Here is a 22069-nt window from a genome sequence, read left to right on the forward strand (position 1 = left end):
CTCTGATCCCTTCAATTGGAGAGGGGGTACCTCTTGGAGTACCACCTGGGTTACACCAATCTAAGATAGACGACGATGGGTGCATTATCAGACTAAAGCACTTCAGGTGATAGCGTTCTATCGAATATTAGTACCAGGTCCCCTTGTGACTCAGGTTAGGTCTCAGTCCCCCAGCATCCCCCCCTGGGTGGCATGCTAGCCTCAGGCACTGCTTATGTGCTTCGGGCGAGCACCAGCTGTGCCCTACCCCACCCCCAGGCTGTCACAGACAGGAGAGAGAAAAGGTGTGGCTGGGGAGGCGGTGTAAATGGAGCCTCCCTGCTGCCTGGGACCCCCAGCTTGCTGGTTTGGGTCTTACAAGGGCCCATGCAACAGTGGGGCTTGTTCCCCCACCTCTCCCCTGTCCCTAGATCTTGCCACAGCAAAACCCTGCATGCATGCTAAACTGCAGCTGTCAGGAGGCTGAGGTAGGGGGAAGGGAAAAGAGTCCCCCCACTGCATGGACAGTGCTTGCCCCTGCTCTTCCAAGACTCAAGTGAGCAATCTAGGGAGGTCTGTGCAGTGGCGGGGGTGGGGGCAGGCTCTGTTTTGCACCCCCTCCCCCCTCAAGCCTAGATTCCTGACAGCTGCAGCTTGGACAGCTGCAACTGTGGAGGGAGGTATGGGGGAAATTGAGTCCCCTTGCTGTGCAGGCCCAGCCAGACGACCTTGCTGTGCGGGCCCCCTCCCAAGACTTGCAGGAGAACCCATGTGGCATGGGGCTCTGTCCCTCCCCCTCCCCCACTTTCTCCTGCAGCTGCTGCTGACAGTCGCTAGATGTCTGTGGAGAGGGATTGCACTGGCCAACCAGGGGTGGCCAGCTGCTTGGCTGGGCTTGCAGTTCTCCAGCAGCCTCTGGGGAGGTGCGTGGGAGCATCTGCAGCCTGCTGGCCTTGGCCTGTTCAGGCAGGGTACAAGCCGCCTGTCAAAGGGTGAATATGTATTCTGATTGCTCCTGACCAAACCTAAGTTGCCTTGAGTAAAGCACTTCCATTCCACCTCAGGCTTTTTGACGGTCTGTGCCTAGCCTTTGTTCTCAAGTGTAACAAGGAGGGGAATACCTGCTTTAAATGTTCGGCTAGATCTCCCATGTCCACACCTTCTGGAAATCCTCTTGTCTTATACTGTTGCTTTTTCTCATGATTTTCTACAATCTCAATTTTCTCTGTAGACTTTCTTCTCTCCTCCCATGGCTACTCCCAATAATCTTAATTTTATTTTGTGTATTTATTGTGTATTGCAGCTTTCCCCTTCACCTGTGACCCTACCCCCAATTTCTTTTCTCTGCTTTGATTTTTATCAAACTGTGCTTCAATAGAGGATTTTAGAGCTCTGATTTTTTTTTAGATTTAATTTACAAAAGACCTCATTGATCAAAGCAGCTATTTTCTTTCTCCCTCTGCTTTGCCTATGTTGTTTTCCCCCTGCAGCAGCCATCTTTGATTCTGCAGACCCTGGGTACTTACAAGCATGACGTGTAGATAGCCCTAACCAAGGTTAGGTTGATATAACTAGCTGGGCATGCAGGTGTTCACAGGTCATCTTAAAATGGTGCACCTAAAATCGGGGCCAGATTAACACATAGACAAACTAGAACCCTGAGCTGTGGGGGGCTTTGGTTTTCCCTCCACAGGAGTGGTGCAAATGGCCTGTCCCCTTCCCTTCCCTTCCTCTCCACTGGCCTCACCACCGCGGTAGCTTCTTCCTAGCAGCAGCTCTGAGCCCCACTCCCCATGGCTGGCAATGCCAGAGTGGGGAGGAGGATCTCAGTTGGCCTGGGGCCCACAAGTTTGTTTGCCTAGGGACCACTAAAAGGTTAATCCAGCCCTTCCTAAAGTTGTTATAACGAACACCTATATATGTTAACAGCGCAACCTAAGGGCTGTCCTGTTCCTACCCACCCCACCCCACCCCTGACCAGGCTATTTTTAACCCTCTGATTCCCTCCCACCCTTAGACCAGCTGCCCCTTCCTTCCCTACGAATCTCCACATTATGGAATTAGACTGGGACAGGTGGGACTGGTGAAGAATTTAAAGGTAGGAAAGTATGGTTCATAATGCAAAAATATCATTAAAAGGTTGAAGGCTGAGGATGGGTTATAGAGCTTGCAGAGAAGACCACTGCGGGACAATTCTCATGGAGGGGAGGGGAGTCTGTGACTATAGATGAATTGTGGATAAGTCTCTGAGGAAGAGGTTGGTGAAAGGGAAGAATGGGTTAACATGTTTGAAAGGTTTGGCTAATTTCACATACAAACTAGCAAGAACCATCTGGGAAGCCAGAAACTTCCAAGGGGGTATGCATGCTGTCACCTGTCATCTTTGCATCTAAAAATGTTGTTTGTGTATCTGTGAAATCAATGGAGGAATCTGCAAACAATGCATGAGTAAAGAATAGATCCAATTGATGTACCTGCAACCCTATGGAGTGGGGCTCTTCAAAGTGGCTCTAAGTCTAATGAACTGTTTCAGATGCATCATTAAAAGGAATAAAAACTGTTAGCATAGCCTTATGTAGGCATGCTGCACTGAAGTGAACTTTATGCACAGTAACTATTCAAATTCCATTAAAATTACATAGTGTCCTTAACTAATATGGTTTTCTAATAAATGATAGATAATCAGTTCTGTGCTTCCCATGTGGGCAGCTCCAAGTAGTCTGAGTGATGTGGATAAATATATAACAACTGCTTTAGAATAGTTAATCCTTGTGAAATCTCCTTAATTGGACACCACCGCATGCAGTGTTTGATCCTCGCTGCTGCCAGTTTCTTTTCTTGGCTACTCTCCTCTCCTGGATAAAACAGCATAATTTGGGAAAAATACCTCCATGCAGTCCACCCACTCCCTCCCCCATAATTCCAAAGACAGTTTCATTTCAATAGATAAATCTGAGGCTTGAAATATTTGCCTTGAATCTAAAATCTTTAAGAAGCTAAGACTGCCTCCATCAGTGCAGCCAAGTTTTCTGCTTGTTGCCTGAAATACTAGGACGCGAGAGAGACTTAAGTTGCTGCCCAAGTTTCTATGAACTTTTTTACAAGTTCTAGGACAGTGATTCTCAGCCAGGGTGTCACAGCAGCCTTTTAAGGGTTCCAATAAATATTAGCACTGTTTTGCTATGTAAACACCTGATCATGTAAATACATGATTCACAAGATAAACCCAGAGATTTTAAATAGGAATCCATACTGGCAAAAACATTCTGACCTGCTGTGGTCTTTCTGAGTTCTTTGCAACACAAAGGTTGCTTATAGATAAAAAAAACAAAAAACAACAACTCCAAAACAAGCAAACAAACAAAAAAAACCCCAAGCACTTTAAACTTTATGTGCTTCTGCTCTGAGCCCAGCTCATGCCCAGAAGAGGCAGTGCATTAGGTGGACCTGGCTCACCTGTGATCTGTATAGATCAGGTCCTATAGTGAGGCTTTTTTGGCACTTTTATCTAATAGCTGATTGACACTGCAAAACTGGGTTTAACTAATGCACTGCTGCTTCCGGTAAAGGGTAAAGCACTTTTTTTTTTTGTTTAATGTCTGCAAGGAAGCCAAATTGCTCTGTTAGTGTTCACTTGTTTTTTATGTTTTTTTTTTTTCCTTTTATTACAGAAGTAAAGCAACTGGTGTTTTCTGAGGGATGCCTTGAGTCTAAAAAAGTTGAGAGCCACTACCCTAGAACAGTGGAGGCCAACCTTTTAGGCAGGTGTTGCCACAGATTAGCCTTGCACCCTTCCCGAGTACTCTGTTCCTATTCTTCTGCCCAGCCTGCTCCTTTTGCATTCTGCTTCCTGCCATGCTGCTAGGCAAGGGATGGCCAGTTATTTCAGGCGGAGAGCCGCTTACTGAGTTTTGGCAAGCCATCAAGGACTGCATGATAGACAGCCAGGGGAAGATAAGTATTAATTTTCTAAATTTTTGGGGGGCCCCACAGGCCAGATAGAATGGCCTGGTGGGCCGCGTCTGGTCTGCGGGCTGTAATTTGTCCAACCCTGTGCTAGGCTGTTTGCCCCCTCCCTGATCTGCTGTGTGCCACACAAGGGCAGTTTATAGCATTCCTTGTCCTAGACTACATGGGAATCCTGGGGGGGTGGTAAGAGGGGTTATTATTATTATTAACTTTTGTGGAGCTCTCTGCAGTTTTCTTTCATTGCTGAAAGAAAGTTTTCTTTTAAATTGGGACAATAACCATTTGAAATATATAAATGGCTTGCTTTGCTAAATTTGGAAACAAGGATGTGTTAGCCAAAGATACATAATGTTCTTGGGATGGCTGATGTATGGAGCATGTTAGGATACTTAAGGTTTGTCTAAGCATGGTAATTCAGGGAGAGGTTTTTCTAGACTGCATAGATAATTACTTAAAGGATGCCTTGTTCCAAAAGTGCTAGTGCTTTTTCCAAAATACATTAACATAAATGGGGACAAGATATCATTATTACAGAGTAAATATCAGTGCACAGAATTCAGGTGAAAAACTGTCCCTGGACAGCTCTGTCTGGCTAACCTGTTACCTAATATGGGGAATTTTGATAATGCTAGAAGCTTGTTTGATCTGGATTTCTTTTCCAAATCGTTGATGACTCATCGCACATTATTGCTAATGAATAAAAATACAGTATGGCTCATGAACAATACAAAGTCTACTGTGTGTAAGAATTACAGTGACATTAATTCTACCATTCTGAGCATGAATGGAAGATTATCAAGTTAAAATGATAGAACAGTTATTCCTCGAGGCTAATGTTATTAAGAATGACAACAAAGCTTATTTGAAAAGGCACATAGAGAATAATGAAAGTGATAACTTAGGCTGTGAAGTATCTAGCAAAGAAATGTTTTTAGTATAAGCTTCCAAAAATTTGAGTACATTGCAATTAAAATATCTGTTAAATTGCTAGTCTCACAGCCATTACACAATCTAAACAAGTATGTGAATGAAATTTTTACAGTTGTCTGTAAAAGGTCATTTGGTGATCGCAGTAGCATGCAGCGGTAAGTTTTGTAATATGAGATTATCTGAAGCAAGATCCAGAGTGTGTGTGTGTGGTTTTAAACTATTGTATAATATTGCAGTGTGAAATACAAAGGATTATTTGAATCAGTATTTCATTGTATGCAGCTTACAAAAACAGCATGATGCTCTTTTAATACCAAACTCCAACAGCCTTCAGAACTTCTAACATATTCTTTAGCTAGAATGGTGTATTGTATTATTGCATGTTTGGTTTTTCAGCATAATATTTGTTCACTTGTCTTCCCTGCAGCCAGCATGATTTAAGTTGTCTTGGGAATTTTTTGCTGACTAAAGTTAATACTAATTGCCTCTTGTGATTGTAAACAATAATGATATGCTATCATGGAAATGTACTTATTGCTAGCACAAGTCTTCATCATATTGATGACTAAATGTCATGTCACCACGTCTTGTGATAGTTCTAGTATGGCAATAAGAAATCAAACTTTAAAAATCAACTGATCTCCTTTGTAGATGTTCTAGACATTCTTTTTTTTTTTTAAATAGAAGCTGTTAGCTATGGATTTCTAGGCAGAAAGCTCTCTGGTCTAGTCTGTCGCCGGGCACTCCCGCGCCCCGCTCCTAAGGAGATGCCCCAGGAAGGAGAGAGGAGTACAGGACACCAGGGTGCCTGCTACTAGCAGGAGGAATAGGGCTGCTGAAGCACCCTGGAACAATACAGATGGGGGTTGCTAGGGCAACCAGGCAGGTCATGTGGCCAGGAGGGGGCAGGGCCAGGCCCTTATAAACAGCTAGGCCAAAGCCTAGGGAGCGGTTCCCTTCTGGCTGCCGCAGGAGCAGGAGCTCTGCGGCTCGAGCTGAGTGGCCTGGGTTAGTGGTTGCTACCTTACCACGCTAACCGGCTGCAATGATGCAGGGAACAAGATTGCCCTGATGGAAGGTAGGATTGAGAGCCCTGGCGGGGCTTTGCCAGGGAGGCACAACGGTTTGTGCCGGAGTGGCACGGAGCACGGGGTTGGACCCCGGCCCATAAGGACGGCACTTTGCTCAGGTGGGTGGCGAGAAAAGACCCAGGAAAGGGTCAAGGGGGCTAGGCATGGCTACGGCCACCTGAGCCCCAAGCGCGGGAGGCGCGGAGAGCGCGGTACAGGCCCCAGAGAGGGCGAGGCCTGGAGAGGGCGCGGTGCGGAGAGTGCGGTACAGGCCCCAGAGAGGGCGAGGCCCGGAGAGGGCGCGGCGCGGAGAGCGCGGTACAGGCCCCAGAGAGGGCGAGGCCCGGAGAGGGCGCGGCGCGGAGAGCGCGGTACAGGCCCCAGAGGGGGCGAGGCCCGGAGAAGGCGCGGCGCGGGAAGCGCGGTACAGGCCCCAGAGAGGGCAAGGCCCGGAGAAGGCGCGGCGCAGAGAGCGCGGGACAGGCCCCAGAGAGAGCGAGGCCCGGAGAGGGCGCAGAACAGGAAGGGGACCAGACAACGTCCCCCGGGACAGCTGCGAGGCTTGGGGCGTGCTAAAGGGGAGGTTTTGGAGGCACTCATCTGCCCATAAGGCTGGGGTGAGAGTACCCCACTTTGGAACGGAGGGGATACCATCGAGGTGCCGTTAGGTGTAAGTAGGCAGCCTCCCATTCTGAACTTTAATAGCAAAGACGTGGAGGGCGAGAAGAGGGTGCCAGACCACCCTAATTGGCACGGCAAGGGGGCGCTCGCGAGCTCACGGCCGCTCGCGGGGCCATCCGTGACATAGTCTATGACAAGAAAAACTCTGCAGTAACAAAGTAAAGTTTATAATTTGGTAACTTCTATACTTGCAGAACACTAAATTCAGAAAACCTCAGACTTCTGAACACTGGGAAATAAAAGGTACATGTTTGTGAAATCATAGCTCTGGCCCCTTGGTAGTGGGATAACTAATGGCAATTAGCAAGCATTTCAGTTGCATTCATGTATTACTAAACAGTGGAGGAACTACTTGGAGCAGATGCACAAAGAGCTGTCAATAAATAATTTGGGTGAATAGTAAATGATAGGGTGGGCTGTACCCTTGAGAGTACGGTATATGAGCCTGATAACTGCTTGTGTGCCTTGAATGCTCCTGTATACCTCCTTTCTATTTAGTGCTCTTGCTCTCTGCAAGTCCATTCATAGCATCTCACCATAGTGTCACCTATGAAAGCTTATGCCTCTCTGAAATGAGTTAGTTTCTCTAACGATGCATACAAGCATTACATTTCTACTGATGGAATTGCAGTTCCACTGGTAGAAAGCCTAAGTGTACAAGTTTCAGATGGTTTCTACTGGACCAAAATGGTAGTTCCAGCTCAGTCAAAGACCAAGCCAGGCCCTCCTTCTGTCAGCCCTGGGGCTGTGAAAACCCAGCGATTCCCTGAGCTTCCTGACCCCTTCATCCTCCACAGACCACAGAGCCCATGCTGTTCCCAGAGCTGGATCTACACCTACCCTGTCCCCTGCTGTTCACAGAGTTCCTGACCCACCCCAACAGGGACGTCCCTGAATGGCTAGTTTGTGTTGATGGTCTCTGTTTCTGGCAGGGGTTTGACAGTGCTGTACAGGAAGGGGTGGGGGACCCAGATCCACCAGGCCCCACCACGTGTAGCCAAACAGCATTGTCAAGTCCCCACAAGGAGCTGAGATTATTGACATGGATAAGCAGAAAAAGCCTCACCCCCACTGAAACCCAGAAGCAGCGTGGAGAAAGCCCCAGCTCTGGTTGTGGTGAAAGGGCTTCGTGTGTCAGGAGCCCAAGTCCAGTGTGAGCCAGGTTCCCCCTGCACTAGCAAGTATGGCACTATTAGTAACTGATCCTCAATCTCGAAATTGTGCCTTCTGCAACACACATGTTGCCTGGCAGGAGGCATTGTTGGGGCTGTGGATTAGGTACCACCATGCCTTCAAATGAATATCTGTCAGTGGCCAGAATGATAAATATATTCTACTTTCATAATGTTGCTTCTGCCCATAATAATGACTCTAAATGGCTAATTCATGAATTTTGAACTGCTTCTGATTTACTTTAGTGTGATACCTAGATCAAACTTAAAGAAAAGAGCTGCTGAATTTTAAAAACATGCAACAGTCACCTCTAAATAAGGGGTGCCTACTCTTGTTTACTCAATATGTCTTCCCTTGCCATTTGGTGTATACCTGCAGAATACAATGTGCTAGTCTGGTCATGTCACAGAATTCAATGATGCACAATTGCATTGACTGTACATGTCATGTCAGGAACGTTACACTAAGATGACACAACTGCTAGTATAACACAACTACTAAATGGAGTCCCCTTGCTGCCTGGGACTCCCAGCTTGCTGGCTCAGGTCTTGCAGGGAGTTGAGCTGGGTCCACGCAGCAGTGGGGCTCTGTGTCCAGTGGGGCACAAACAGTGGTGTGCCACCCTGGTCCATTGGGAGAATATAGTTCTCAAACTACTAGAAAAGATCCTGGACCATACTGCTACATATGGATCTTTCCATCTCACATGCAGTTGCCTTGGTGTGAAAATGACCCATGACCCCTTTAGTTGAAAAAACCATGTCAGGACAGTACAAATTCATGGTATTGAGGAATAGCTACTTGCAATCACCACAACCAAGTTTCAGAAGCAATCATATGGCCTTCCTTGTTTCAGACTTTCATGCTAGCACTGCGCCATGCTAAATGGTTTATGGAGGAGGCAAGGTCAGTGTGTAGGCACTGTGTAGATGGCCTGAGTATGACATCCCTTATTGTGGATGCAGACAAATACAGATGAAGGAAAAATGTTGCTTGGTTGGGAAAGATGTATTTTACTAGATATTTTAGATTTGTTTTTTATAGTTAATTAATAAGAACTCCAGCAACCACCAACTTGAGTGTTATATTTCCAGTCCATTCTTAGCATCTGACTGTGCTGTGAATGTAGTCCATTTGTAGCATCTGATAAAGTAAGCTGTTGCCCATAAAAATGTCCTATTCTTAACAAATTAGTCTGCAAGGTGCCACCCTCCACTGCCTTCTACCTGACTGCTGGCTAACATGACTTACTACCTTTCTCATATATACAAGAGATGAGTCGATTCACATATCTTGGCAGTAATTTGCAAGTCACTGGGGATATTTAGAAGGAAACTGTGTCATGATTCAGCAAGGCTGAAGCTGCATTCACCATCTTAAATGAGATTTGGCTATCAAAAATCTATGTTCATGAATTTTCAACTCAAATGTTATTTTCCCTTAATCTGAAAGCTAAAATTCCATCACTAGTATAGACAGGAATCTAAATACTTGCAAATAAATGCCTCAGGAAAATACAAAATATGAAATGAATTCTTTACAGATGCTTTCATTCGTAAAAGTTAATACCTTATCTTCAAAGTTATACAGAAAGGGAGAGGGAAACACTTAAGGTATGTTAAGTGGAGTGGTACAAATACATGCCCAACTCTTTTTAGTATGTATTTAGCTAGGAATTTGAAGAAAAAAAAGATTTGAGTTGAACAAAATGTTTTATTTTGAAATGAAAAAAATACCAAAACTGCTTTGCCATATTTACTTGAATATAAGATGAAGTTTTCCCCTTCCAATAGGCATGGGAAGAAAAGCTTGTCAACTTAGTCACATACAGGGAAACCTCGTTAAATATGCTTTATTATTAAACTGTTGCCAAAAGCAACATGCATTTTAGCTTGAAATGCTGTTGACTCTGCTAGGCCCCAGCCCAGTGAACTTTATGGTAAATCATGAGCCTTTTGTCTGTAGACTAATATCATGCATATTTTGCACTCTATATAAGTAGGCACAAAGGTACTGCTTAACTGTCTGTTTGTGGAGTACCTGTGCTAAAGCTTACATCAATTTCAAAAGAAAAATAAAATGCATCAGTTCATCTGTCAGTGTTTTCAAATTTTCCCCTCAATTCCATGTGCCCACACTTTAAACAGTTTAAAATGATGCCACTTCAGGACGGGTTTATCTCAGATCTGTGTTACCTAGCTTGTGTTTCATTACTGTGTGGCTGTTCCCCATAGATGAGCCACCCAAATTGCAGTCCTCCAGCCTCCAAGGACGCAGGGTCTCCTCCCCCACCCTCCTGTTTTGTGTGGACAAACTTTCTACACCCTGAACTCTGCTGCCCAGGGCTCCAGGCCAACTCTGCTCCAGCACCTTCTTACCCCTAGCGGTGCAACCCAATGCAAACAGCCTGCAGAAGAATGTCACAGGGCACAGATGAGTCCAGGAGGGTAATATAAGGGGGATGGGATCAGTCCCCTGAGCCCCAGAGCTTGGGCTTCCTTCCTAGGGCAGGGGCAGACTCTCTTCCCTGTCCCTCCTTCTCCCCCAAGCTCCTTACCTCACTGTTCCCACCTTCAAGCCATCCTGGGAAGCATGATCAGCACCTCCACACCCTCATCTCAAATCCCATTTTATTAAAATGTAAGACCTTTGGTAATTATTTCCGCTTTCCTTTTCCTTTACCTCCCTTCTCCCACCACCATCCCATTAACTTTCTGCCTCCCAGCTTCAGGTTTCCACTCTTCCCCCCCACCCCAACCCATCTTTCATTTCCCCTACCCCCTCCACCTAGAGCAGGGATAGAAGGCTATCTTGGCTCACCAGCCTGTAGTGGCAACTCACAGCTGTAGCTTCTAGTCAGGCCTTTGCTCCCCAGTCCTCTAATGCCAGTCAGAGGTTTGTAGCCTTAAGGTATGACTGCTACAAACTCAAGCTAGCACTAACAGCAGCTCAAAGTACAACATGTAACAAGACCATAAATCAAACAGGATTTTGGAACCAATTCTGAGCCTGAGAGGTTATGAAAAGGCAAATATCCAGGGTTACTTTATGAAATAGCCAACATCCATTAAGGTGGCTTCTACTGGTTCCATGCATCCTGTGATCTTTGGTTCATTCCTGGCTTGGATTTGAAGATGAGGAGGTCCTCCTAGGGAGGATTATGCCACGAAAGAGAGAGTATGTGGAACTGAAAGTACCTTTTGTTACTGAAAGGCAGCATAATGTCCCCAAACCAGATGCTGAATGGGAAGTTGTGTATGTCTTGAGTTAAAATCTAAGCTGAGATCATTAGAAGGGGCTAAGTTTGTCTATTTTTCAGAGGCTTACTCATGCACATTTATACTTTTCTTTTTTGCATGTTCACCCTTAAGCTATTCCTGTGAATCTACAGCTGACTTAAGAATTCTCTTCAAATAACCTTCAAGGACTTTTCAGAACAAAAATGTATTTACCTGAACAACTAAGTAGGAGAGGGAACCACCCCCCAACACTCTTTTAGCATAACAAAGGTGACTTGCTGCTTTTTCAAATTAAAACACTGGAGGGAAGCACCAATATTTCCTTAAAGCTAGATACCTGCAGTCCTTTATTTTGGCCACTGTTTTATTTCATAACAGATAAAACTTCCAATGCTTTGGCTCTTAGGCTTTACATTTGGAAGCTTGCAAAAACAGTAAAACAAATGCCCAGCATGTGCTAAGTTAACAAACTAGGTGCTAAAAACAGCACAGTGTGTCACTATCCCATGCATCAGTAGAGCCACTGATGATATTTTGAATATGTCCAGGGGGGAAAGCTTTCTTGTAACCATGGGGAATCTTGTAGAATGAATAATCACTAAACTGAAGGTGAGATATAAAACTGATTCTTTGAAAAGAATTCTTGTGTTTTATTCTGTTTGATTCAATTCCCAATTTAGCCTCAGACTTTCCTGTATGACAGTCTGTCTATCCTGGGTGCTTTTCTCCCAACCCAATAGCATCAGAGTGCTTCACAATATTTAATATTCCTTCCACATGCCCTTAAGATAGAGGAGGGTGTTTGTTATCTGTAGTTTATAAATAGGGAACTGAGGCATAATGAGGGCAAGTGACTTGTACAGGATGGTAAAGAGCAGGGAATTGAACCTAGGCCTCCAAAGTTTAGGCTAATGCCCTTAACCACAGGATCGTATTTCCTTCCTTTCCCCAGGATATGTCTCTTAATGTACTTCAGTGATTCTCAGTTGGCTGCCACAGCACCTTGGGGTCCTTTGAGTCCTTTCAGGGCTGTCATAGTACTGGCAACACCACTGTTGCTAGGTGGAACTGTCCCATACCCCTCTGGTTTGGCGGCAAGGTGCTGTATAGTCATACGAGGAAATGACTGTGGTAGGAGCAACTGCAAGCTCCTGCCACAGCTGTCTCCCAGTTCTGCTCCATACGCCTTTCCTGTAACCACCTAGGACAGTTCCACCTGGTGGTGATGGTGGTAGCATAGCAGTATGGAGATCAAGTAGGTAAGCTGAGACTCTAGAACAGTGGTTCTCACCTGGGGTGCTACCAAGTTCAGAAGAGTTATGGAGGGGTACCTTGAGTCTAAAAAGTCTTTAAACTACTGACTTACATAGTTTCACTTTTTTTTTTTTTTTACCTTTCAAATGTAGTAAGGCCGTGTGAGGCTGAAATCCACTAATTATTGTGATAGTCATATATGCAGATCAAATAAGAGTTGCAAAGAAGTTCGTTCCAGTAATTTGGCAAAGTGGGAATGTTGCACTAGTGACATATTTTGTGGGTGAAATGTGAGTAATATACCAGTGGATTTGTCCAAGTGAATAGATATGCCATAATACTTCTGTTATTTAAAATTCCAGGAAATACGTTTTTTCAAGATTGTACTTCTTGTTGATGGCTTGACTTGGTAAAAGTTTGTAGGATGAGGATGTAAAATCATTGTTCTTCAGTCTGCAAAATCTGTTTTTTTTTTTTTTTAATTTCTGCCCCTCTCTCCCTTCCTTCCCTTTTGCTACTTTCCTATTGTGAAAATTTTGTATATCATTTCTTTAAATCCTGTTGCACAAGGGGTTAGGAAACTTTACAGTGGAGCAGGAGGAGTGACTTTTTAATTTTTCCCCATTCTTACATCAGTTGTGGTGCAAATACTTAAGTTTCCATATACCTGAACCAAAAATGCTGCATCGACTTGATTCTAAAATGAGGTCCTGTCCCCCCCTTTAATGTGGGGGGAAGCCTCTTGCCTTAGAATTGTGTATGAGGCCAGGGTGGGGTCAGGCAGTGACTGTGGCTTGGGCTCAGGCCTCTACCTGAAGTTGGGGCCATAGCTGCAGCAGCAGCCTGGCCCCATCTACCTCACATCTGAACCCTGCCAATCCTAGAATGTGCTCAAGTGCCCCAGGATAGAATGCGGATGGAGTGTACCAGTGTGGAGCAAGGGTATGTGGGGGCAGAAGAGGTGGGGCGGGGGGGGGGGGGGGGAGGAGAGACCTGAGTCTTTGGGTGTTGAAAGACAACCCTCCAGTAATTAGATTCTACACCTTCTCCCCCTCCCTGTGGGACTAGGTTGGGGCTGGGCTGTCCCCTGCTTCCATCTGTGTGTCTGGATGGGTTACTTTAGGGTGCTGCACTCTCCCTGGGCACTGGTTTGGGACTGTTGGCCCACAGATGGACTGGGCATTGCCCCTCTATCTCACTAGGCAAAAAGACTGAGCACCACTGCTACAAACCTCTGACATCTAATCTTAGTACTTATATCTGTGTGCAAGTAGTAATGCTAGCTTTTTAGTTATAAATAGGAATCATGGTTCAAAGTCAGGTCCCTCTCCTCAGATATTCTTTTGACTTTTTGGTAGCATTGGTTATGTTTCTGTTTCTCTTTATATGGAAACATGTTACTCATTGCAGTCTTACAACTGTTTAAATATACATCTGAGTTGCACTTCTGTAAGGGTCTTTGTTTCCATTTAAATGGAATTAGTCTAATTAAGTGGAAAAACTATAGCTTGATATTCTGTATGCATGTATACCTGTATACAGTATATCTTATGGAGCTAAAGAACTATCTAAACTAAATTTGTAGTACTGGTGGAAGTGATGTGATATAAGAATTTTGTAAAAAGCCTGTGTAGACTAGGCCTGTAGGTCTGCCTACCTGCTCTACTGAGCATGGTCTGAAAGGCAGTGAAATACCTGAACTAACTAAGGGGCACTTACCACATGCTCAGTTCAGGAATGCATTCCTATTTTTAAAGAAACATTATGTGACTGTGTTGGTGGTTGGCAACCTTTTTCAGTTGTGACAAAGTTGGAGTGACCCAGCTTGGGTCTGAGATGGGCGGGTGCTAGGACCCATCCACAGCCACCACTTCTCTCTATAGTAGCACTGTTGATTGTCTCTTAGAAAGAGTACTTCTATGACACTTCAAAATTTTAATGTTCATTAAAATCCCTTAACCAAAATTCCTGGGATGACTGAGAAATTTGCTTCAAAACACTAAAATGAACATAGCTTCTTATATGGCCTTTTAAAAAATCTGATAATTATTAGAGAAACAAATGAAGAGAGCTCAATAAATTTTGCAGTATAGAGCCCCTAACAAATCTGTTTCCATGCTACTATAATAGTATCATGGCTTGTACTGGGTCACTCTGCTACGAACGCCAGGGACTACACAGCAAAGACGATTCTCTCTGAAATGAGCTCTTCAGAAGAGGTTGTGAGAGGAAGCCCGCATTATCCACAGCCCGAAGGAAACAACAGAAGGACTTGTGATTCCTGGGCCCCTACGAAAACAAGAAAACACTGGGTATTGAGACAGCATGGACATAAGCAAATTCTTTTAGCTTTTCATGGCTTTTCTCAGGGTATGTGAATACTTTGCAATGATGCCAATATGAAATTGCTTCCTTTTTTTTATGAGGTCTCATGGTAGACTAGTTGTGGGTAATGATCCTTTTGGAAGCATCAAGGTCTTTTAGGTCATCTCTGCAATTTGTTTTCAGGGTAGAGCTCATTTAGCTTTTCTTAAAAAAAAAAAAAAATTTCTGGCTACCGGAGCCAGTCACCCGAGGATGTCACTTGGTTACACTATCTCAACTATTTAATCTTGCAGACTCATCAGTCGTAATGGAAAATGACAAGAGTCTCAGCTGTAGCCTTGCATTTTGGAGTCAGTTTAATCCTGGTTGAAGTGGATTAGAAGTGGGCAAGAGGAAGCAGTTCTGCTTCTTACCTGTCGTACTGGCCCAGGGAGCCGAGTATCCGGCAGGCACGTCTACATGTTCATTATTGTGCCATAGTTACTGCGCATTAAGTTTTAGTACTTGGTTAACCAAGTACTAAATCAGTGAACAGTAACTTTTACTGTGCAGTAGCACTGGCACGTAAGTTTTTAGTGACGCTTACAGCGCAGCAGCCTAATACTGCTGGATGGTAACGTATTAGAGCGGGTTTTGCCCGGCATGCTACTGCTTGCTGTTATTAGGCTTCTGCACAGTTAGCGTCTGGGGTAGATGTGTGTATCATCCAGAAAACATGTTCAGCAAAGTGATCCCCCCCCACTGTGTGTGTGCGACAATCATTCAGAAAACATGTTCAACAGAGTAATCTCCCACATTGTGTGTGTTGAACGTAGCTGTCACAGACACTTTGGGTGCCTGAAGAAGGCTGTCTGTGCCCAAAAGCTTGTGAAGAACAATTTTCCCAACTATGAATTGGTTAAAAGATGGCACACCTACCCAAAGACCCTTGTCTGCCTGTGTGTTGAACATGTTTTCTGAATGATACAAAGGGGACCCCCCCGCAGAGTAGCTACGAGGGTGTACTTTTGTGGCGAGATTTGGTATAAAACAGAAACGTTTTCCGTTCCCTCCAAGGCGGTATCGGCTGGGCGCCAGGGCCAGGAACGACGCTGCCCCTCGACAGAGGTGAGGCGGGTGCCGGTGGGTAAGCCGGGCCGGCACCGAGGGGCCGTGAGGGCCGGCGGCCGTGCATGTGGAGCTCGGTCGCTGGGCTGGGGTCGGCCCTCGCCGCACCGCTTCTCCTGCCGGAGCGGGCGTGGGAGGCGCGTGCGGCCCGGCTCCCGAGCGGCGCCCAGGTGCGCGGCCGGCGCCCCGCATCCCGCCAGGCTCTGAGCATGGCAGGTTTCCACGGGATGACATCATGGGAGCGGAGGGGGCGCGGGGGAGGGAGGGGAGGCAGCGCCCGCCGCCGCCGCCGCCGCTCGGCTGCTCGCCGCGCCGCTCCGCAGCCCGGAGATGCCCGCCGCCCGCCGGTGAGTGTGGACGCCCCCGGCCGCATGCAGCGCAATGCCCCGGCTGCACGGAGGCGGAGGGTGGGGGAAGTGTTTGGGCAGCCCCAAGCGGGGCCGCCAGCTGTGCCCCTGTGCGGGCAATGGGGGGAGGGGGGCTCCCGCCGCGTCGCGAGGTGCAGCCCGGGGCCGAGGGCACTGCGGCGACCCCCCCGCCATATGCGGGGTCCCGCGGGGATGCTCCTCTCCCGCCGAGGCGGCTCGAGGGAGGGTTGGCTGCCGGCAGCCAGGTTCCTGGGGCAGATTCCAGCTCCTCCGTTAGACCAACTCGGTAGTTGGACACATTGTTCTCTTCAAGGTTTGGGGCACCGGCGCGCTTCTTCAGGCAGAGGGGAGAGTCTGGGCAGTTTTCCAGGAACCAAGTTTTGCCCCGGGTGTGTTTTGCCTGGGGTGTGCGGGCGTTTCACTCGCTGCCAGGGGAGGCGGCAGCCGCGTCTCTCCCTCGCGGCTGCTTCACTCATGGCTTTTCTGCTCCTCAGAAAGTTGCTGGAGTCGCCGCCGCTCCTCCCTTCCTTCCCAGGCTGGCCCTTGCTCCTTCCAGACCTGCCAGACCATCATTTCACTCGCCCCTTTTCTCCCCGTGCCTTTTTCACCTCATCCAAGTGGCAGAGAGGGGAACGGATGCAGTCACAGCTGGAGGGAGAAGGGGCCTTTTTCTCTTACCATGCTCTCCTGTATTCCCCCCACCAAATTGATGTCCTGAGATCTAGAAACAATGTCGATTATTTGGGGGGTTTTCTCTCCCCCCCCTCCCAAATTGAGTCTCTGTGATGATGACAAGAGTCTGAGCACAAGTGTCCTGGGTGTGACTGGACTGAATGACTGCTGAAGCAAACAAGCTTAGTTGTCAGTACTAAAAGTGAAATACTGCAAGCTGTGTCTGTACAAGACACGGACTGCTTAGTAGCTCGTTAGTTAGCGTGGCCATCACAGAGGATAATCTGGTTGTTCTCTATTGATATGAAACTGGACGCGTTTATGTCCTCTATTCTCTATTAAGAGAAAAATAGAGGCCATAAAGGCATCCAGTTTCATATCAATAGAGGACAGAGGAGTAGAAAACCAGAATGTCCTCTGTGATGGCCACCCTATCGTTACTACTGCGAAGTAGCGTCATGCAGCACGAAGCGTGATGTGACACTACTGCACAGTACTAACGAGCCTCTGCGCAGTCAGCATCATCAAGAACCTGTGCAGGGGTGCTACTGCGCAGTAACACCAGTTCCTGTACGGTCATTTAGTACTTGTGTATGCAAGTACTAAATGACTGCGTAGTAACAATTGCACTGTCAACGGCTCGTGTAGATGTAGCCTCTTAGGAACAGAGCAATGATGAGCTAGAGAAGAGGCAGCAGAGGCAAGCAAGACAAAAGGGTGCTCGGCATGCCAGGACAAGCTCAACTGAGTTTGTATGTGCAACTTGCTGGAGGGTCTGCTTGCTGTGCATCAGACTCAGCCACTCGAAGCTGTAGGGTCACCCGGTAACCCACCAAAGACACAGTCTCCATGGTCTCCCAAGACTGATGGCTGCTGGTGATGACTGTGAACCAAATGTGGACAACACCACCATATGTCATTAAATAGTAGGGAGCTAATTAGCTGTCTTACAGTTTAGCGACTGGATTACAGTTAGTTTCCAGCTTCAAGGTTTGAAATTGATTCAAGCTATGCTCAAGCCAATGAACATTTCTCCCACGTTCATGTGGTTTTTTTCCCCAAAAGCAAGCACTCTAACCAAGTTTAGGTCTTCCAAAAGTTGAAAATAAAATGATTTGGAGGTCTGCTTTTGAGAAATAGGAGGGAGATGAATCATGTTGGAGCTTGAATCTGTTCTTGTGCTAATAAGAAAACACCTTTTTTTTTTTTTAATGGAAAGAACAGGGCTGGGAGGGAGTTGGGATATGTTATATGGAGTATTGTGACCATTCAGGTGCATTGCTCTCTATTGCCTCTCTCCCACTGGAAATCCAATAAGTTTTTTTAAGGAAAAAAAAGTCAAAATCTTTTTCCAGCCTATCACCTGTCCCTGAGTTTCCCGGACACTTCTGTTGTTGGTGGTTGTTTTTCGGGTTTTTTTAAATGTGTTTCCTTGTCCCCTCATTTTTGTACAGAGAAGTTTTGGAAAGGGTGAAAACTGACAATATAGGGAAACAGTTAAATTCATCTTGCCAGTCTGTACTTTTGCCAGAAGGTACCTGGTAAACTTTGGGCAGCTTTGTGTTTTTAGTAGCTCTTAGGTCAAGAATTTTTGTATGTAACTTGTTACAGTATTAGATGGCCTCAAAAATGTGTCTGGCAAGAGGATCATCAACTTAGCGGTCTTCCTTTGAGACATGGCTGTCCACCTTCTGAATGGCCATGGATAACCCCACACCATTGCTGCGACCTCTGCAGGCCAGACTGCTCTACCCTCAGGGGAAGTGGCAGGAAGCAGAATTTGGAGGAGGGAGAGAGCCTTGGGAGGAGGTAGCAATCACAAATAGCATCAGCAGGAGCAGTCCATGCATGGAGAGAGGCAGTGACAGCCAGGAGGAGTGATGTCCCCGACCCATGGAGGAAAGTGTGGGGTGCTGAGGATGTAAGGATGGCAAGAGTCTGTGAGCTGTAAGTTAAGCACTTGTAGGCTGCATGCAGCCTATGTGCCACTAGTTGGAAATACCTACTTTAAGATATGTTCATGATTCACATCAGTATTAGCTGAAACTTTGCAGTATTAGCTGTCAGGCCTAACCCTTGAAACTTGCTGTCTCAAATTTAGACAGACCAACAGTTTGTTGATCTTTAGGGCATGATGGAAAATTCTCTTGTTTACTCGAGCATTTAATGAATTAGTTTTTTTGTGATGAGTTACCATCATAGCAAAGAAATGTCTGTACAAATACTTTAGATATTAATTTGAAATTATTAGGGATAATTCAAGCATCTTGTTTTTAAATGAAATGGTGGCATCTACCTAATGTAGTTTCATGCATGTTATAAACTTTTATGTAATTAAGCTTCTAATAAAATACAATTACTTTTTTCCACTATGAGTTTTCCTAATGTTTGTTATATACAGTGCACACCAATTAATACTTTAGCTGTGTCATGGTGGATAATGAAAGCTACTTGTCATCTCATTTTTATACTGTATGGCGTTTGAATACATAAAGAGTGGAATTTACACTATTTTTAAAAAGCTTAGCATATCGAAGTCTGGCTTCAGATAGTCCTTTATCCCTTTTCTTGTACTGAATTGGTTTTGTTGAATTTCAAAAACCTCAAGCAAAATTAAAGCACTACCACTGTTCTTGGCTGCGTGGGCTAGTGGCTCATGTAAGCTCTCTTTGGCCCACTCTAGCCTAACTTAGGCGTGCTATAAGAGCAATAGTTGTAGAAATTCTGTTACTTCTGAGGGTCATGTTAAAAGAACCTAACAATGGGTGCATCTACTCATGAAATTAGTGCACCTGAATGAACTGTGGCACAGTTTGCACTGGAGTTTATTGCCTTTGGGTGCTGCATTTACCTGTGCGCCCAAGGCTGCAGTACATTGAGTCGGGGCAGAGCAGCCCTGGCTGGCAGGGAGCCTGAGAGGTCAGCCTGCCAGCCTGGGGCAGCTCCAACCCAGCTCTGTGTGCTGTGGAGGGGCTGACTGTGTGCTTCACTGCAGAGCTAGGCAGGCGATCCCCGTGCTGAAGCACCCTCGGGTCCCAGCCAGCCCCCTCAGCATCTATGTGTCCATTGCAGCACACTAAATAATGCCACAGCAGGATAGTATTTGTGTTTTACACAGTGTTTATTAGTTTACTGAAACCTAATAGGGCCATATGTATAGACTCTGAGACTTTACTGTGGAGCTGAGTCAGCTCCGTAGTCAACATCTCATGTAGACATGACCAATGTGAAGTAAATTTGTGAGTTTGGGGATTATGCAGGAAAGGACTTCATTAAAGGCTTTCTGTGGGACATAGAGTTTTGCTACTGGTCCGCCTGAGTAACCGTTTAGATAATTACTCAACATATTTGTATCAAGCTTCATCTAAAAAACTGTACCCTTTAAAAAGGCTAGTATTTTATTTATTTGCGCTGTTTGTGGCCCTCTGTTGCCATCCATGTGCTTTTATTTGGAATTTAAACTTCTTTTTTACATTTTAAGCATTTTTCTTGCATTGTTGCTTTAGCTTCTCCAATCTTCCACCTTGACCTTTACCTTGATTTGCTTTCTTACCTACTTGTTTTAACACATTAGGTTAACTTCTGAAAGATACAAAAATAAAGTGTGTAATTAATTTGGTTAGAAACAGGTTAGATATTCCTGGGATAAATTCTGGTTTGCTACAGTTGTAAAAATCCAGACAAATATCCCAAATTCTAAGGAAGTTAATTGGAAGAACATGGCCTTTGTATGTATGAGAATAACCCTGGTGGTTGTATTATATGGAATAAGTTTTAAATGGAATACTACAGAGAGAGAAGCTGACCACAAGCAGAGGGAAAGAGGAAAAACCTGCTTTTGCATAACCATCTGAAGAATTAATCTGTAATTTGGAATTTAAAGTATTAATAATTGAAGAACAGATGTAGGTTTAGGTAGAATGTCACTAATTCTACCTAAATTCTTATAGGATATTTTTATGGAACAGTAATAATCAGCTGAAGGAGAATAGGTTAAGCTGATCATTTTCACTAAATTTTGTTGCTCCCTCTTCCCCCTCCCCTGCATATTTAGTTGGATTTGCAGTGTCTCAGAAACTGTATTTGTGCATATAAATACCAAGTATATATTGTCTACTGAGCCAGATGGGTGTCCAGTCTCTGAAAATGTTGTTTCAAGGTACAGATAGGTTAGAAGAGATAAGGGACTCCATTCCATAATTCACAAGATAGTAATAGTACAGGGCTGTCCAACTTTAGTGCAGCCAAAGGCAGCACTTATGGGCAATCTGCTGCAGGAAAGGATTCCTCAGGATTCCTCCCACCCCAAGGGCTGTGCTGGCAGCAGGTGGCCTTCCCACCCCTTCCTACTATGTTGTACTGGGAGAGGTAGTTGTAGGGGCTTGTAGATGGCATGGTCACTGCTTGTGGGCCCCATTCAACCTGCAGCCTGCCCGTTGCATAGCCCTGTAACAGAAGATATTTTACAAGAATGAAGACTTCTTTTATTTATATACACAAATCATCTTGTTATTGACAAGCCCATTTTATTTTTATAATATGTATAAGTGTTCTAGATGCCTTTCAAATAAGTAGAAGAAATATATAGTTTCTGCCCTAAATTGCTTGTGCTGAGTATTAGGCAAGAAAAATGAGAGCAACCATAACAATGGGGAATGGAGAAAGCAGGGGGGAGAAATTGCTTCAAATACAGTTATGGTTCCTTGGGTTTGTGAAGTACATGAACCTTGATGGTGTCCTAACTATTCCATGGTCTTCCGTAGCATATTTGTGTGTCATTCTGAATTTTTACATAATAATATGTAATGCATTAATTTTTACATTAATATGTAATGCAGGACCTGTTCTTGGGACAGTAGATTACCGGATACGCTCTGGGAGTAGTATTATGTAATGACCCTGCCTCACATCAAGGTATAATAATGATGACTCATGACACCAATATGTACATTTTTGTCATTTTTGAATAGACATTCCAAGACAGCCTTTCCTACATTGAACCAGGGAAGGTGTGGAAGAAAAAACAGCTGGATTCAGATGATGCCCATGCTGAGGATGGAGTTGGAGGGAGAGAAATATACTTTAACCCCAATAATATATGACGTTGACTTCTACAAACTATATGTTCTAAAGTCTTGGGGTTATTGTGCACACTGCAGGGGTTGACGATGTCCTTTGGTAACTGTCATGTGGCTTGGTTGGGAGTCTTCCAGGATACTGTTCTGCCCCATCCCATCTTCTGCCCCATTCCATCTTGCTAGATTTTCTGTCCAGTCCGTGGTTATACACTCCACAATCAAGC

General features: G+C 45.3%; 1 protein-coding gene across 2 annotated transcripts in view; it reads left to right on the top strand.

Moving 5' to 3' along the window:
- Positions 1 to 16007: 16007 nt before the first annotated feature.
- The window catches only part of MARCHF1 (membrane associated ring-CH-type finger 1), a 479517-nt gene continuing 473455 nt past the window's right edge, over positions 16008 to 22069 (top strand). For both annotated transcript variants that reach the window (XM_090036253.1, XM_090036254.1), the window contains exon 1: positions 16008 to 16074. The gene's annotated coding sequence lies outside the window, so the exon portion shown is untranslated. The remainder of the gene's footprint in view (positions 16075 to 22069) is intronic.

This window comes from Crocodylus siamensis, chromosome 2 (assembly GCF_052110815.1).
Source record: "Crocodylus siamensis isolate JL-2025a chromosome 2, ASM5211081v1, whole genome shotgun sequence".
Classification (NCBI taxonomy): domain Eukaryota; kingdom Metazoa; phylum Chordata; order Crocodylia; family Crocodylidae; genus Crocodylus; species Crocodylus siamensis.